We start from the raw sequence: 14,684 nt of genomic DNA, 5'->3' as shown, positions 1-14,684 counted from the left end.
AGAGCCTCGGGGCCCTGACAGCAAACGCTCTGTCCCCTTTAGTTTTCAGTCGAGACTCTGGAACAGACAACAGACCTCTGCCCGAGGATCTCAAGGTACGTGCTGGTGCGTATGGGACTAAAAGGTCAGAAATATAACAAGGCGAGAGGCCATGAAGAGCTTTAAAAGTGATCAATAGAATTTTAAAGTCAATTCTAAAACATACTGGGAGCCAGTGTAATGAAGCTAAAATAGGAGTAATGTGGTCATATTTCTTTGTTCTGGTTAAAAGCCTGGCAGCTGAGTTCTGGAAAGTCTGGAGTCCATCAATAGATTTTTGGGTTAAACAGGTGAAAAGGCTGTTGCAATAATCCAGGCGCGATGAGATGAAGGCGTGTAAGATGGTCTCGGTGTCCTTAAAAGTTAACATAGATTGAATTTTTGCTATATTTCTAAGTTGATAAAAAGCTGGAACAGGTGAGCGTATCGGCGTGGAAGCCGACCGGGACTAGAGGTAGAGAGGTTATTGCAGGGCAGGAAGAAGTGGCTCAGAGTCAGTAGCCGTGTGTCCATCTAATTGTCAAGTGAATGTTGCAAAACAGAAAATGCAAATTACATTTGTTTCCATCACCTGGTTTGGAGTGAACCAACTGTATGACTGTAATAAACACTGAAGAAGAAGAAGAGGTCGCAAACCAGAATCAAAACCGGGCCCGTGTCTGAAATCATTCACTTTATAGTCCACTAGACAGTGAGTTTGCCATTTTGCAATGCAGAATTTTTAAATACTATGTAGTGAACATGAAGTACCCCAGAATGCATTTTCAAAAGTAGTTTACAACCAAGCCGTATATACCATCATGCATCACATCGCCTTGTTCCTTCATCAGGGGTGAGCAAAGGACAGACCGATGTAGCATGGCAAAACAATGAATACCTAAATCTGTGCTCATAGATTGAGCCAATTTTGGCTCGTTATGACTTGCTCGTACCTCGCCTCTGTGAAAGTAGAGGCCCGTGTCTTATATCCAACACCAGCGCAAGTGTCCTTTAGCTAGGAGGGTATATCAACCTGAAGTAAACCCTTTTCACAGCAGACGATTTTACATGTCAAAAAGCACAGCTGTCATTAATGACTTTAGTGAGGGCTGCGTTTCGTTTTAGTGTGCAGATGCTGGCTCACCGGGAACAGTTACACAAGTGCTTCTCCTGCTGCGACACCTCAAAGCAACGCTGTGAAAAAGGAATAGATTCCTGGTTTTGACCGTCATAATCCCCCAGCTTTCTGTGGTAAAATAATTCATGTGAATAATGTGTGATGGCCATTTTACAGAGTAGAATGTAGGCTGCATGTTCAGGACCGCAACAACAGCTCTAAGACCGTAGTTTTTATTAGACAGCAAAGTTAATAGTCAACACGGCGACGGCTAGAATGCAAAACTCGATGCTTCAAAGCGGCAATTCACAAACCAACGGGTGACGTCACAGCAACTACGTCTACTTTTATACGGTCTGTAGTGGGGATGCACTTTCGGTGTTTGGCCTAATACGTCAAAATTTGACTGAACAGTTACGTTGACATGTCAGCAGTGTGGAAGCATTTTAAAGTGTCCGAGAAAGACGAAAATAAAAACATGACTAGAATCGGCAGGGTGGTGATGGCACATAGATAAGATGCTTGCCTTTGGTGTGGGAGACCTGGGTTCAGTTCGCTCTGTGAGACATCCACCATTGTGTCCCTGAGCAAGACACTTAACCCCTCGTTGCTCCAGAGGCGTGTATAGCAACATGTATAGCAATTGTCAGTCAGCTAAATGAATAAATGTAAAATGTAAATGTAAAATCTGATAATAATGGCTGAAATAGTTTGACAACTTTGCCCCACAATAAGTTAAAAAAATTGTGCGTCACCACTTCCGCAGTAGAAGAATAACAGACCCTTACGTCAGTGGAACCGCACGTGTGTGAAATCTGATTCCCGCTTTGGCTGTTAAAAGCAGATGATTGGCTTTTTAGCGGGACGGGCGGGATCTCCGGGCTTTCCCCATAGAGTTGTATTGAGGATGTGATTGAGTGGCGTGTCTCCTTAGCGCGAGGATACACATGTGACAACGTCAAAATAAGGCGTCTGTAATAACTGGATTATATTCACAGAAAGTATAAAACAGATTAATTAATTAATTTACTTTACCGGACCCTCTCGGGCCCCGGACCCCCCACCATAGTCTCTTCAAATCCTGTGGGAAACACTGAGGAAAAAGCTCATTTTGACTATTTAATTTATTCAGTGGTAAAAAAAAATGTGAAAAACTTTATTTTATTTGGGAAAGTTTTTCATTATATTCGACTGCGGCCAAGAATTTTCATTTCGCTGCATCCCTCGTCTGTAGGTGTGTGCCTACGCCTAAGTCAAGTGATTGTATGCATGTCGACAAATGGGGTTAACCTCCTTTGTGCTGCTGCGCATGACCCCCACTGACTATGTGATGATGTCACAAAAAATAAGGGTCCCAGAAATGGGGTCTAAGGACTGTGGGTCCTGAAAATGCAGCCTCTTTTGCTGCAATTCAATTCAAACAACTTTAATTATCCCTGTAGGGCAATTCAGTTTCAGTCTTCCAGTCATATGAAACAAAAACAGTTATATAGCTATACAGTACATAGCGGGTTCCCCGTCCACCTCCAGTGGCTCCTGTCAGTTGTTCCCTCGTTTGTTTCTGTTCTCTGTACCATCATATGTTTTGGTATTCCTACTTGAAGCTCTGGCTTGTCAGAGATTGGATTTGTGTGTCTGTACATGTTTATCCTGTCCGCGGCCAGATAACGCAGACAGAATAACAGAGCGGGCCGGCCTGCTGTATTAAGAGATAAGAAGCTGCAGACGAGGGTAACGACGGAGGAGGCAAAAGTCAGCCTGTCACAGGGCTGATGAGTCACCGGGTGAAAGCGCCGCAGTGACATTTCACCACAGAGCTGTGATGGATGGAGGAGGAGGGTGTAGGTGTGTGTCAGGGTGGAGAATAAAGACCATTTTCACCATTCTCTCTTCAACAGCTGCATTTAGAAAAGGGCATAGATATCCCACAATTGTCAAGTCAGTTTTATTAATATAGCCTAAAATCAACAACAAATTTGCCTCGCAGCACACGACACCAGCGGTGATTTAAGGAAAGAATAGAATCCTATAGAGAAAGCCCGTAACGCCAAAGACGGCGGCACATGTCCCGCCCCTCCCGCAAGACAGCCAATCGCCTGCTTTTAACAGCTGAGCTGGGAAACATCCACTGGATAGAAGCAGCAAATATTGCCAAACTGCCCCCGGCTCAGTGAACATCTGTCTAATGCAGAGACTCTATCCACAACCTGAAGGAGGAACTAGTATACATCAGTGTATTGTAGAGCCCGACCGATTTATCGGCCGAAATGAGTTATTGCATTTAATCGGCATCGGCCGTTTATAACGGCAGATATATGGCTATTAAAAGTCACACCTACTCCCAGCTCTCCACAATGCCTGCGAGCTGATCGAGTTCTGTCGTCCGGTCACGTGTTGATGAAGCACGTCACCATCCAGGAAACACTTTGTTTGGGCTGATCTAAAACAACTGGTTACCTTGAGCCATCTTAAAAATACCACAACACGTTTATCAAGGTGTTTTTCTCGAGGCTTGATTGGTGATGATTGGTTTCTCATATTCATTGTGTTGACTTTCCAAATCAACCCCCATCTTCAACAAGTAGGTCAACCTTGCAGAACTTAAAACTTGTGTAGTTTCTTCACACCCTTGAAACTCAATCTCAGTCTTGTTTCCTCCAGCGAGAGAGAAAAAGTTTGTCAGAAGAAGGTACCTCAAGGGTACCCTTCCCAAGAGCTGCTGGGATAGTTGATTATCAGGAGTGTATTGGATCAATCCATCTTTGAAAATCAATAAAGTCACTCATGCGGCAGGTACATTCAGTACAGTAGGGTCCTGAGGAGCAGGAAATACAGCAGTTCAAACATCACTAACAGAGAAAGAGGAGCGTTGCTGTTGAATTGACGGTGTTCCCGGGGGGTTCAGACCTTAGGAGCAATGTTATTCACCCAGACAGTCCTTCAGAAGAAGGAACAAACTCTAGCCAGTATGTATAAACAGCAGGATGCTCGCTTTGCTGGAAAAAAGTTCGAAGTTGAGTAAAAAGTGGTGCTATGAGAAGTGTCTATCACACTTTTCCATATCAGAGATGCTGCTGCACGACTCGTCACTATAACTGAACCTCTGCCCGAGACGGTATCAGGGTTTGTGGAAAAGCTGCACACAAAAACACAACCAAACACACCCAAGACTCCTGTCCTGTACCTTTCGTGTGTGTGTCTCACGTAGCTGGGGAGAAGTTTGGGGAAGGTCGCGAGTCGTTTGATATTCAGGACGAGCAGCGAGGCAGATCTCAGCTGCCGATGGAGGCCGACAGCTCGCCGTCATCAGGACCATCAATCACATTCGAGATGGAGCCTTCAGCAGTCTTCCAAAGCATCAAAGTCCCTGGGGACGCCTCATGAGAGAGAGAGAGGGGGTGGGGGCGGTAAGATCAGTCCAAAGTGAGGTTTACGTCTGAAAAACCCACGTGAATGATTGATGATTGTGAATCCACCTTCTTAAAATGAATTAATTAGTCAGATCAGATTGATCAAGCAGTGAGCCAGAAACTTCATACACTCAATAATGTTGGGAAAAACGGGCGGGATGACGCCAAGCAGGAACCCCCTGGTCTGAAAAGTGAATCCAATGGCTTAAACCTACATTCTCTTTAACGGCCAGCAGGGGGCGACTCCACCGGCTGCAGAAAGAAGTGTGATTGGGAGAAAATGTTTCTGCTTGTCAGCTGATTTATTCCCTCAGTAAACACTTTCCTGATGAGTTTATGGTCTCAGTCGCTAGTTTCAAGTCTTCTTCAACACAGCGTGATGTTCATTTAGTAAATTATGGTCCCATTTAGAGGAAATAGAGGGAGGGGCTACAAGGCGATTGACAAGTCGTTACTTTTGTAATGCCTTAAGTGTGATTTATATTTGTATGTCGGTGTCGCCGTCGTTTTGTAATTACACCACCAAACGGTAGTCGGCAGCAGCGCTACAGCGTCCACTGTCTAACTTCCGGTTTAGCCCTCCGCTAATTTAAATGGGGGTGAAATTATATACGTGCGGCTTTTATAGACTTTTCAAATGTTATTGGCCGAATGGATCACATTTTGCTCGGGTTGTGACGCTCAAATACAATGTTGTGTGTTGTGTTACAGCTGCTGGTTTGGCCGCTAGTAAAATTTACTTTAAAGCACACAGCACTTCCAGCCGACCAGTCACAGTTCTTACCATCCGCTTCGCCTCGATGTGGAGTTAAATTTTCGATTCGACGCAGAAGTATAAATCACACTTTACTCCCAACACTGCTATTGAAACAGGTATGTGTGCTGCTGCCTTGTTGACAAACTAAATTTTAACTTTTAATAGCAATTCATTTATCTTAGAAATCAACTCATATCGTGGTGGGAAAAAGTTTTCTGTTCTCAAAAAACAGCTGTCAGATTCTAAGAAGAGTGAATGAAGAATTCAGTCTCGGCTTGTGTGTGTGAATTACTGATGCAAACCCTGTTTAAGACTATCATCATGTTCAACATTCACACTGTCTGCTTATTTAACTCATTCTTATCTCCAGCCATACTGCCACACAAATCCCCAAAACGGAGTCCTAATCTGAGAGATCTGTGACAGGATTTAATGCTGTCTGTTTAAGTCAGTGAATCCAGGACCACACAGACAGTGTTTTAATTATAGAAAGCCAATTTGACTTAGATGCTATCTCTAATTTATTTATTATATGTCATATCAGACCATTAAAACTTTGGGATTTCTGATTAACTTCTTCTAAAATGTGCTAATCACAAGGCAACGTTTGGCCTTAAGGTTTATCCCCCCCCCCCCGTCAGTCATCTCTTGAGAGGCTGAGGTGAAGCCGACTGTACCTCCTCAGAAGTTAGCATATCTGAGTGAGTGAAGTGTTTTCATGTCAGCTGCTGTCAGTCTTTGGTCTTTTGGCCTCGAGAACAGGAAACCATGAAACCCTCGCGGCTGCTAGAGAAGTTTGATGCTCCGGACGTTTGACTGGCTCCTGTCTCCTTTAAAACTGAACTGCCTCTCGCTGACACACAAGCATGATGATGTACAGAACACACAGACTGACATGTTTGAAGATTTTCTTCTCTCTAATGGTGAGGTTCAAGACCAAAACTAATACTCGCCTCATCTGCTCTGACTGAAGAATTTTAGAAAGTCAAAGAGAAATGTATCTAAAGTTGATCAACTAGTACAACTGCAGTCTTACTATTTGTTCATAGTTCTAAGAAAACTTAAGCAACAATTGTGGCGGAGAAGTTTGACTGTAGTGTTGCCTCAGCTCTGGATCTTATCCTCATACTCCTCATACCTAAACGTCAAAATAGGTTGATTGTAAAGTGTCCCAAAACAACATACGAGTTACGTTAGCAGTTACCAGTCCAGTGCCAGGTGTACCAGAACTTCAGTACGTTAGATAAGTCACCTTTTGTCACACATGGTAAGCATTGTGAAAAGGTGGTGATTTAGTTAGGCAACAAAATTTGCTTGGTTAGGTTTAAGCAACAAAACCGCTTGGTTAGCTTTAAGCATCAAAACCGCTTGGTTAGCTTTAAGCATCAAAACCGCTTGGTTAGCTTTAAGCAACAAAACCGCTTGGTTAGCTTTAAGCAACAAAACCGCTTGGTTAGCTTTAAGCAACAAAACCGCTTGGTTAGCTTTAAGCAACAAAACCGCTTGGTTAGCTTTAAGCAACAAAACCGCTTGGTTAGCTTTAGGCAACAAAACCGCTTGGTTAGCTTTAGGCAACAAAACCGCTTGGTTAGCTTTAAGCAACAAAACCGCTTGGTTAGCTTTAAGCAACAAAACCGCTTGGTTAGCTTTAAGCATCAAAACCGCTTGGTTAGCTTTAGGCAACAAAACCGCTTGGTTAGCTTTAGGCAACAAAACCGCTTGGTTAGCTTTAAGCATCAAAACCGCTTGGTTAGCTTTAAGCATCAAAACCGCTTGGTTAGCTTTAAGCAACAAAACCGCTTGGTTAGCTTTAAGCAACAAAACCGCTTGACTTGAACGATTTTGAATCGTTTCACAAATGTCAATAATCGATTATCTAGAGGTTTATTGATAACGTAATGTTGAGGTAATGAGAAAGGCAGAACTCGGAAATGCAGAAGTGCTGCTCCCGACCGTCTGTGCGGTGCACACAACGGAGACGTGTGGTTCTCACTGTTTAGCACAGAATGAATGACTGCTGCTACTAAAATTTCACATGATCAATAAAGTCAATGCACAACTCACGTTAATGATTTCACCCCCACATTGTGCAGTGCGGTAGCCCTTAACGAGCGTCCTCTGCTCATTCTTCAAATGTTCAAACGTATCTGACTCTATACTAATAACAGCAGCCTCAGAAATAAAAATAGCAGCAGCAGAGGTCAGTAATAACGCTGTAATAATGCAATGTTAGCTGCATTTATATGAAGTAACATTAAATATCTGTATTTGATTACTACCTACTACTTTGGATTGTTACAAATACTTTGCTTTAAAAGTACCAAATAGTCAAACAGTGAGATCAAATCTGTATCCTGTTTGTTTTGCAGTCGCATCGTAGCCTCATAATCTTAATGAGGTACCTAGAAATTCCCATCGGGATGCATCACGGAATCGAATCGTGAGACCAGTGAAGATGCACACCCCTAGTCGTAATAACGTGCTGCATAATCGTACAGGCCTCCTGTCTTAGAGATTGAAAATAAAGTTAGTGGGCTGCTGGGCCTTTTCTCTCGTGGCACTGTAATTTTCTTCTTTTGTTTTTCTGTGCAAAACCCCAAAGGTCAACCAGCTGACGACGACAGTCTGCCTCCATGTTTGTTTCTGTCTGAAGTCACATTTGATCACCCGAGATTCTGTGAGATCCAAGTTCCCCGGAACCATAACCGAAACCATTTAGTATAAACGCTGAGTGTGAGGTCCTTACTATTAAAATATTAAAACTTAAATTCTCTCGTAATGTCTGTGGTATCCCACGTTTTTAAAATGGGATTTGAATATCCTGGAAAATCCTCTAGTGTGCACAAAGCTTAGTACTTACAGTCCTTATGGGGCACAATTCAAACGGGATCAAAACATTAGTTTCCTCTCGCCAATGACTACTGTAAATACTTTTACTCAAAATAATGGATCTCTTTACTTATATCACCTTAAAATAGAATAGACAAAAATGTTTTGAGAACTATATAAATGCTGCAACAGTTTTATTTTTTGATGAATGTAAATGTGTGTGAGGCCCTGTCACCTGCACACACTGCTTTGAACTTCTAATGACGGTCATACTCTACTGTGTCAGCAACAATAGCAGCTGGTACACAAATACAGGTGTGTGTTTCTGTGTGTGTGGTTCCCTGACCCCCAGTGTTTCTGCTCTATTTCCTCAGATGTGACCTGATCTGTCTCTTGGGGTGTAGCTGTGCGGGGGAACTCGCAGTACAGTTCGCAGCTTGTCACAGAAAAGGTCACAGAGGCTGTCGGCATGCGAATCGCTTATTTTATTTGGAGGCGTCATCTGGATACGGACACGCTGCTCTGACGACCCCTCCGTCCTTGTTACCTCAGGTTAGACTTTACACAGTTTGATGTCTTTTTCCAGAACGGTGTTTCGTTTTGTTTGGGCTTTGGGACGAGTTGTTTGTCAGCCTGACGTTCTGGGAGCATCATCAAACTGCAGTTCACTGTTCTGTGACTGTTCTACATCACTGCACAAGGTATATTTAGCTGCAGTTAACCATAGCTACACTGTTAACTCACCATAGAATTAACACAGTCAGCCTGACAAACAACAGCAGCATTACAGGGTTTTTCCTGGCTCAGGACGGGCCTTTGGGGGGTGACTTCGTGTGAACAGTACGCATGATCAGTACGTGTACAGTAAAGGAAATGTTACCTTACGACCAAAATCTATGCATTTTCTTGTTATTTCTGACCATTTGATAAACAAAATATATCCACAACCTGGAGGAGTAAAGGTATAAATGAGTTTAGAAAGTATAATGTTAGTATAATATATTTACAGGTTACACTTTATTTGGATAATCTGCTAGTTTATTAGTTGAGATTCAGTTGTTTCACAAATAAAACCATTTTCTGATATTGGCCAAAACCACTGTGGTTAAGGGTTGATGATAGGGCTGGGCGATGATGGGCCAAAAATGTTATCACGATAAAAATCTATCTATCTCTTTATATTATAAACAGGAAGTCATCTCTACCAAAAGCACGAGCTTCGTAGCGCAGCAGCTGGTTTATAAATCCAGCGCCAGCTGCATGTGTAAAATACAGCGGCTGTGGATGAGAGGAGAGGTGACTGCCGGAAGTTAAAAGAAGTCGTATTTATGTTTATGTTCTGCTTGCTCAACAGGTGTTTGATAAAGTGCTATTAAAATACATTCAGAGAATTGTTGAAAAGCAGATTTGGCGCTGGTGATTTGCTCGCTAAAACCTCTTTGGGGGGGCGCCAAAAATTTCTCTATGCAGGAAAAACCCCTGCATTACGTCCCCGCCTTGATTGACAAGCGAACTCTGAGGCAACAGTTGGAGAAACAAAGACTTCAAATTATCATTCAACAATTGTCTTGAAATGGTTTCAGTCTTCCCTGACTGACAGGAGCTTCTCTGTTCATTTAGCTGAACTCTCTTCGTCAGCTGCTCCTCTGGGTTCCGTTTTCCAGAAACACAACATCTCGTATCACTGTTTTGCTGATGATGTCCACTTTTACTTACCTATGAAATCCATAAGCAAAGATTCAAAAGGCGGTAAAAACCTGGATGGACTTCTTCACTCTGAATGAAAATAAAACAGAGATCATCACACGTGGACGTTGAGACGCACTGGGTGACCCTCTTGGCACTTTGGGCCCCTTAGCCTCCCAAAATCAATCCTCTTCTAAAAATCTAGGTGTTGTTTTTGACACCTCATTCATTTTCAATAAGCCAATCAGTGCAGTTGTCAAGACCAGCTTCTTCCAGTTAAGCCTTCTAGCTAAAATAAAGGCCTATCTTCCTCCCAAAGACCTTGAAAAAGTCATCCATGCTTTTATTACTGCTCGGCTGGATTATTGTAATTCATTATACATGGGTCTACATCAGAAATCTTTGCCTCCAGTTAGTCCAAAACGCAGCTGCTCGCCTTTTAACAAAAACAAAAAAAGCGTGAACACATAACGCCTGTCTTGGCCTCCCTCCACTGGCTACCTGTGCGTTATAGGATAGATTTTAAGATTTTATTGCTTGTTTTTAAGGCCCTAAATGGTCTGGCGCCACCTTATCTGGCTGATCTTACGCCACCATTCTCCAGTTAGAACACTGAGGTCAACAAATCCGCTGCTCTCGCATGTCCCGAGGTCGAAGCTAAAAAATAAGGGCGATAGAGCCTTTGCAGCGGGCGCCCCCGTCCTATGGAACAGCCTCCCCATGCATATTAAAGCTGCACAGACCCTACAAATGTTTAAATCGCTGCTTAAGATGCACCTTTTGTAACCCAGGTTTCTGATGTTTTAAAGTGTTGTTTTTTTCCCCTGTGATTCACTTTGGTTGTAGTAATTTTTGTACTTGTTGTTTATGTATTTGTTTAGCACTTTGGTCAACTGTTTTTTTTAAATGTGCTATAGAAATAAAATTGACATTGACAACAATAGGTTGAGTAAAATGATTTACATGTAAATCCACATTGGATGAGCTACTCAGCTTCAAAGCTGCATGTGAACGTCCACATGAACACACTCATTTTAAATATTGTCCTTACTTTATGTGGCAGAGGCTGGGAGCAGAGTGATAAATATGCATTAGCTCATTCACCGCCCCCTCTATATCTCTGTTTGTGTGTATGTGTGACCTAAACGGCAGGTGGTGGGGTGGCGGTGACAATCATTACAGGTGATAAATATTTAAATCGTCCCTCCGCCCCGATGGCGGCAGGGAAACATTTACTGTGCACGGGAACAGAAGCTATTTGCTTTACAAGCCTGAGTGCGCTGCTCACTGGGATCCAGCAGATTGCGGGGGATGCAGGTGTGTGTGTGTGTGTGGGAAGCAGGTAAGAAGACAGGCAGGTTTAATTATTCCCAGTTTTAGACAAACTGCACAACAGCTGACTGAGAGCTGCACTTTGCCTGTGAACTGATTCTCAAATTCGATCTCAGAATTAGATTCCCAGGCAGTGACGCCTTTCGCTGATATTGACCTTGAAAACAGCTGCTCTGCCTGTGAGGCTGAAAGACAAACACGAGAGAGAGAGAGAGAGAAGGTGGGAGTGTAAGCCCTGCACGTACTGAAATCTCTGTAGTGAATCCCCATACGAATTAACTCTGCAGTTAATTTAACAAATATACAGGTGCATCTCAAAAAATTTCAACATCGTGGTAAATGTCTTCTGTAATTTTAATTCAGAAAGTGAAACTTTGATATATTCCAGAGTCATTACACATAAAGTGAATCTTAAGCCCTGACCTGACCTGCACAGGGTAGGAAGATCAATTTTCAAAATGCAAAAGAGAAATCCATGTCTGATCCTAGTATTTTGTCACCTTACGCATGCCACACAGCTCCGTGAAGCTAGGAGGCTCAGCCAGAACGTCAAACCGACCATTTTTATCCACATCAAACACCAAGCATCTAAATGAGCTTATATCACAACATGAATCGCTCTGTAATCACTGTACATGGCTGCCTTATTGCCTTCTAGATATCTTTCATCTCGTCCTACACCTCAGTCCGACCACCGCTCAGCTCCAGCTCTGATCAGCTGTGTAAGTTGTGGCTCAGGAGGTAGAGCGGGTTGGCCGTTAATCGGAAGGTCGGTGGTTCAATCCCTGGCTCCCCCTGGTTGCGTGTCAAAGTGTCCTTGGGCAAGATACTGAACCCCGAATTACCGGCTGTTCCGCCAGTGTATGAATGTGTGTGAATGCAGATGTAGTGTAAAAGCGCTTTGAGTGGTCGAAAAGACTAGAAAGGCGCTATACAAGTACGGAGCATTTACATTTTAAAATATACATTATATACCAGGCGAGGATGAAAATGTCATATTTTCCTTTATTGCATCTCAGTTTACTCTTTAATAGCAAAATAAATAGGTTCATTTACAGTTGATTCATATTCCTTAGCTTCTGACCTTTCAAAGGAGACCAGGATTATGCATCAAGGCCTAAGGGCCCGTGTCCAACAAAGCGTTTTTTTCTGACGTCAGCATCTTTATTGAATTCATTGCAATGGCAGCAGGGTGATGAGTGTTTTTTTTTCCAGTAGCCGAGAGTCGAAAAATGTTCAACTTTGGGAAAAATGCTGCACTCGTCACTTTTTACCCAGCTGTCCAATTTTATATATATATATATATATATATATATATATATACACACTATCCTGGAACCGGGCTTCGTCCAACCTCAGCTCTTGGACCAAACGGTGGTACTCGCCGAGATGTTTCCTCGCCCACAAAATCTCATGAACCCACAACCAGCAAGTCCGTCCGTCCTCTCTCTCTACCTGCTTCAGCCTTCTCTTCATGCAGAGCCGGGCACTCTACTCTGTGTTGACATTTTTACATCAGTAAAGTTCGGTAGAACTACTACAACCACGGACTTTATGTATCATAGCAACCAAAGCAGTGGGAAAAAACTCTGCGCCTCAAAAGCGCACCCTAGCGCTCCCTGCTGAGCTTTTTCAGCTGGCGTAAAACACTTTGGTGGACACGGGCCCTAATGTGTGAGGAGTTATTCCTGATTTATCTTGGGCATGTTATTTTAGGTTATTCCTGGAAATAGGGGTAAATAACTGGCAGTTACCAACAGGTTAAGCCGTTTTTTTTGTTTCAATGTTAATGAATACGGCTTACAGCTCATAGAAATCCAAACTTCAGTATTAGAATTTTAGAATAAAGAATTTATATTACAGAAATGTCAACCTGAAAAGAGCTCTGATCAGCTAATTACTTCAAAACACCTGCAATGGTTTCCTGAGTCTTTCATCTCTCATTCTGGTTCTTTTCCATGATATTCAAATGTTTTTAGATGCACCTGTATATCCGTCTACCAGAGTAAAAGTAAAATGAATAGAATACAGTTTACAATTAGTTATTACAGCGTTATTGGTATTACAGCGTTATTACAGCGTTATTAGTATTACAGCGTTATTGGTATTACAGCGTTATTGGTATTACAGCGTTATTACAGCGTTATTAGTATTACAGCGTTATTACAGCGTTATTAGAATTACAGCGTTATTGGTTATTACAGCGTTATTAGAATTACAGCGTTATTACAGCGTTATTAGAATTACAGGGTTATTACAGCGTTATTAATTACAGCGTAATTACAGCGTTATTAGAATTACAGCGTTATCACAGCGTTATCACAGCTTTATTAGAGCGTTATCACAGCGTTATTAGTTATTACAGTGTTATTAGAATTACAGCGTTATTACAGCGTTATCAGTATCACAGCGTTATCACAGCGTTATTAGAGCGTTATTAGAATTACAGCGTTATTAGTATTACAGCGTTATTACAGCGTTATTACAGCGTTATTAGTATTACAGCGTTATTAGTATTACAGCGTTATTAGTATTACAGCGTTATTAGTATTACAGCGTTATTAGTATTACAGCGTTAATAGTTATTACAGTGTTATTAGAATTACAGCGTTTTTACAACGTTATTAGCGTTGTCAGTGTTATTAGTTATCACAGCGTTATCACAGTGTTATCGGTTATCACAGCGTTATTGCAGCGTTATCACAGCTTTATTAGTTATCACAGCGTTATCACAGTGTTATTAGTTATCACAGCGTTGTCACAGCATTATCACAGCGTTATCACAGCGTTATTTAGTTATCACAGCGTTGTCACAGCGTTATTAGTTATCACAGCGTTACCACAGTGTTATTAGTTATCACAGCGTTATCACAGCTTTATTAGTTATCACAGCGTTGTCAGTGTTATCACAGCGTTATCACAGCTTTATTAGTTATCACAGCGTTGTCAGTGTTATCACAGCGTTATCACAGCTTTATTAGTTATCACAGCGTTATCACAGCTTTATTAGTTATCACAGCGTTATCACAGCGTTATTAGTTATCACAGCGTTATTAGTTGTCACAGCGTTATCACAGCGTTACCACAGTGTTATTAGTTATCACAGCGTTATCACAGCGTTATCACAGCTTTATTAGTTATCACAGCGTTGTCAGTGTTATCACAGCGTTACCACATTGTTATTAGTTATCACAGCGTTGTCACAGCGTTACCACAGTGTTATTAGTTATCACAGCGTTGTCACAGCGTTACCACAGTGTTATTAGTTATCACAGCGTTGTCACAGCGTTACCACAGTGTTATTAGTTATCACAGCGTTACCACAGTGTTATTAGTTATCACAGCGTTACCACAGTGTTATTAGTTATCACAGCGTTACCACAGTGTTATTAGTTATCACAGCGATTTCACAGTGTTATTAGTTATCACAGCGATTTCACAGTGTTATTAGTTATCACAGCGATTTCACAGTGTTATTAGTTATCACAGCGTTATTAGTTATCACAGCGTTACCACAGTGTTATTAGTTATCACA

This window comes from Micropterus dolomieu, linkage group LG20 (assembly GCF_021292245.1).
Source record: "Micropterus dolomieu isolate WLL.071019.BEF.003 ecotype Adirondacks linkage group LG20, ASM2129224v1, whole genome shotgun sequence".
Lineage (NCBI taxonomy): Eukaryota > Metazoa > Chordata > Actinopteri > Centrarchiformes > Centrarchidae > Micropterus > Micropterus dolomieu.
The sequence above is the reverse complement of the archived record's forward strand: the minus strand, read 5'-3'. Positions refer to the sequence as shown.